Here is a 5,000-nt window from a genome sequence, read left to right on the forward strand (position 1 = left end):
ACTTTGCTACAGCGGCTTCTCTGCACTTCTGGGCTACCACCTTGTGACGGGAGACATTGCTAGCGGTCACTCTGCACTAGTGATGGTACACCACCGTGATACGGGAGACATTGCTAACGGCCACTCTGCACAGGTGCCAATACCACCTTGTGACGGGAAACATTGCTAGGAACCGATCGGCATCTCTGCGCGATTACTTGACGCACACCCAACTAAGTCAACTGTTGGACTTTTTCGTAATCACGGCGGGACACATTGAACGAGCTCTAACGGATCTCTGCACGCATGGAACATGGTGGCGGGAATCATTGCTAGAACCGAACGGCGCCTCTGCGCGATGTACAAACAAGCTCAACAGGAACCTCGTATCGGCTGCCGAGCCGGAGCCCGAACAACTTGGACTTTCACCTCTAATTTATATCAACTCACCACTCCCCGAGGGATCCGCAGAATTGCTTCTGGGTCCCGTATCGTTATTTGCGATTCGTGTTTGCATTACACTACATTGAACTATTCCAACTTGTTTATCCGCATGGCGAACATTTGCTGCATTGAACATTTAAGTTCCACTTCGCTCTCCCCTACGTGGGTCTGAGCTTCGCTCTCAGGGAAAAAATATGCCACATTTGGTAGGGAAACCCGGTTTCATCACGCTATGTGCCCTGCACCACCAGCTTAGCGTGAATGCTTCGAGTTTTCCCTAAGAAGTTCGATTGGTCTTGCAGAGTTTAAAGACAACGAAGCTTAGTTTCAAGCAATGATTTAATATACGCGTATTAAAAACCCTTAACTGTTACAACTTTTATGCTTGAAACCATCGCAACGAAGTCTTTGGGTCCGTAGACCCGTGATGTACTGCTCCAGGAAACGTTTTGAAAGAGTGGAAACTCAAAATCATAGGTTAAGATCATCGGCAGAACCCACCAGACACCACTTTTGCTTCATAAGTTCGGCCTATAGTCATATGACGATTTTCATCGGGGAGGGGACGTATGACCCAAACGGGGGCTTATATGACCCACGGACACTGCAAACCATGCTCCTACGACTAAATAGAGGTTAAAACTACGATTTGGTGAAATCTTCATTTTTGACCTCGAAGCAAGGTACCTTCCCTATAGTAGGCAATGAGTAAATGATCATAATCCCAGGAGGGCAAAAAAATGGGAACCCGAGAGGAAAGCGCTGTTGGCGCGCCTAAGCTAGTGGCCCGTAGAGTAAAAAGGGTACCCCCAACAAAGTTGTCGTTTGACGTTCTGGTTGCACTTTTTATCATCTAAAATCAGTTTTCTACACGTTTTGAGGGGTTTAAGCAAAAAAAAAAATTTCGACTACTCGAGCTCTCTGGCCCGTTCGGTGCACATTTTTGAAAAAAGCTAGGGAGCTGCCCCTAGGTTCGGGGTGTCCACAAAATGTTGAAAAGTGGTCGAAAAACCACTATCCAGAATCGGATGTAGAATCATTAGACGAACTTAAAATTGTTCTACGACACCCATCTGCGACGTTTAGTATTCGAGTTATGGCCCGTACCAGGTCTGACCGAGCAATTTTTGTTCCGCGCACTTTGTGCACCGTACACGTTGATGTTTGTATGAAAAAGTACCCTACCTAGGGACGCGTATAGCAAATTTGTACCCCCGGGCATGTTGTCGATTGACATTCTGGTTGCACTTTTCATCATCTAGGGTGCGTTCCTGACACGTTTTGAGGGGTTTTAGCAAAAAAAAAAATTTTCGACTACTCGAGCTCTCTGGCCCGTTCGGTGCACATTTTTGAAAAAAGCTAGGGAGCTGCCCTAGGTTCGGGGTGTCACAAAATGTTGAAAAGTGGTCGAAAAACCACTATCCAGAATCGGATGTAGAATCATTAGACGAACTTAAAATTGTTCTACGACACCCATCTGCGACGTTTAGTATTCGAGATATATAACACTTTGTAGGTCTGACCGAGCAATTTTTGTTCCGCGCACTTTGTGCACCGTACACTTGATGTTTGTATGAAAAAGTACCCTACCTAGGGACGCGTAGAGCAAATTTGTACCCCCGGGCATGTTGTCGATTGACATTCTGGTTGCACTTTTCATCATCTAGGGTGCGTTCCTGACACGTTTTGAGGGGTTTTAGCAAAAAAAAAATTTTCGACTACTCGAGCTCTCTGGCCCGTTCGGTGCACATTTTTGAAAAAAAGCTAGGGAGCTGCCCCTAGGTTCGGGGTGTCACAAAATGTTGAAAAGTGGTCGAAAAACCACTATCCAGAATCGGATGTAGAATCATTAGACGAACTTAAAATTGTTCTACGACACCCATCTGCGACGTTTAGTATTCGAGATATAGCACTTTGTAGGTCTGACCGAGCAATTTTGTACTAAAATGTATGGTGAACATGTAATTCATTAAATAACATTGACTTGCATCGTGCCCTACTTCATCGGCACAGCTGTTATTGACTATCTTTAGTGGAAATGGATTGAGTTTGACCATTTTAAGCCCATTTCCTATGCCGTGCACCAACATTGTGTACCGATCAGGGAAAGTACGCTACGTACGCGTTCATGGATGTCGATGTTGGTACAAGTTGCCGGTCGGGATAGCCGTGCACCAAAACTGTGTACCGATCAGGGAAAGTACAAGACGGAGGGTGCAGCTCGAGCGTACGCGTTCATAGATGTCCATGTTGGTACACTTGCACCAAAATTGTGTACCAATCAGGGAAAGTACAACACGGAGGGCGCAGCCCGGGCGTACGCGATCATGGATGTCCATGTTGATACAATCTACGTGTACGTTCTTAGTTTTTGTATCAAAAGTTGCAATTAAGTGCTTGTATGCTTAAAATGCTTATCTCAACCGTCACCTTTTGGCCTGTCCTTTTATAACAGAAACCTAGAAAGATACTCGATATTTTTGTGTTGTTCCATTAGCCCGGGACGACGAAATGAGCTATGTGCACATCGTGCAGAAAACTGTCTTCGCCACGCATGTTTTTGTCTATCCACTCATATAATCACCCACATTTGTGTTCAACACGGACGGCGCAGCCCGAGCGAACGCGTTAATGTTTATGTTTGTACACACTGCTTGTACGATTCTAGGATTTGGTAATTGCGTCACAGTGCCCGACCGTCGCGGACACCATTCTTGGACAGAAGTCCTAGTACGTAGAGTACTTTCCCTAGGTATGTGCTCGTTCGTGACTATCGTTGCGTGCTTACGGACACGCTTGGGTATGTTACCATACAAGGTTTACTAGGGAAACCTGGGAAGGACGCTTGCCCTCCCGTCGCGGACACCATTCTTGGAAAGAAGTCCTAGTACGTAGCGTTCCTTATTTTACTTGATCAGTTTGTAATGCATTCGCTTTGTTCCATCGACTTCTGCTACTGCTCACTAAGGGGTGTTCGTTTGCGATGTGTACGATAAGCAACTGTCTATCCTAACCAGCAGTTAATCAACACTTTTCACCCAAGTCATAGGAACATAGAGTACTTTTCCTAATCGGTACACAATTTTGGTTGCACCTCTAACCTGGCCGGCACTTTATCGTTACGTTTTGTGCATAACCTAGGGACGTGGTGTAAGTTTCATGATTTTTATGTTTGATTCGGTTTATTATGATTGAAAACTACGCTACGTCCCAGAAATTTGAACTCGACTACTTCCTCCATGTGGCGCCAAAAGCTACTGGGCAACGCCTAGCTAATGCCCCATTTGTACTTCAATTTGCATAATCAATTTTGAAAAATACGCTAAGTCCCAGAAATCTGAACTCGAATACTTTTGCCACGTGGCGCAAAAAAGCTACTGAGAAACGCCTAGCCTTTTACCCATTTATAATTTAGTTTTCGTTATTAGTTTTGAACAATACGCAAAGTTCCAAGAATCTGAACTCGAATACTTTTTACATGTGCCGCCAAAAGCTACTGAGCAACGCCTAGGTTGATACATTTTTGGTACATGGAGTGTATGCATGCAGGATTACTGCCGTGCTGGACCGAAAAATCGAACTTGCTACTAGAACGTAAAGTAATTCCCCTAGATAGGTGCTTTTGCATACCTCTGATCGACCACCATGCAACACGCGTAGCGACACGCGTAGCTAGGCTTGCCCAACCAAATTTCCTACTATAGCACCAAATTGCACACTTTCAGGGTATAATTTGGTACCGTGTACCGTGCATGGTACAAGTATCAGCAGCTCGTGCAATTTATTTTGCATCGTGTTGCGGTTGCTGGTGCGTCGGGATAGGAGTATTTCGAGACTTTCGCCAAGCGTTGGTGCCATTTGGGGGATAATTAATGTTCTAGCCACAATAAACGTGCCACATAATGCCAATAAGGAAAAAGCCGTTTTCTAGGGACTTCCAGTCAAAATGTTTGCCATCAGCGCTTTCCTGTCGAGTTCAGGATCTGGGACTTAGCGTTTTTTTTTCACGATCCAATCCAACGACCAGATCGTGAATAAACAATTCATACAACAGTGCATCCCTTTAGAGAAGGAAAAAGCCGAATTCTAGGGAGCTCCAGTCCAAAAGGTTGTCATCAGCGCTCTCCTCTCGAGTTCAAGATTTGGGACTTAGCGTTTTTTTCGCGATCCAGCCAAAAGACCAGATCGTGAAATAAACAATTAATATAACTGTACTAGTACATCCCTTCAACTGAAGCAAGTGCACCATACATGACCCGTACGCCAATCATCCATGCACATGACACGTCCAACTAAGTCAACACATGATACAACTTGGACAACTGACGGGTAAGTAGGTCATCTCGTACACGACGACACATCGACCAAACCAGGTCAACACGTCACATGCACAAGACATCCTACTACCAAGGCCGGCCACCTCGACACACGACGTGTTAACCGAACATGGTCAACAACACCATCATGTGCAAGGCAACCGGCCCAAACGGATTAACTTATACAACTTGTAACGAGCAGGTGTGTAAGCTTACTGGTTTGGTCGGCACGTTTCTCACATCAAGACAATCAAGTCGAGA

This window comes from Anopheles gambiae (genome assembly GCF_943734735.2).
Source record: "Anopheles gambiae chromosome X unlocalized genomic scaffold, idAnoGambNW_F1_1 X_unloc_30, whole genome shotgun sequence".
Classification (NCBI taxonomy): domain Eukaryota; kingdom Metazoa; phylum Arthropoda; class Insecta; order Diptera; family Culicidae; genus Anopheles; species Anopheles gambiae.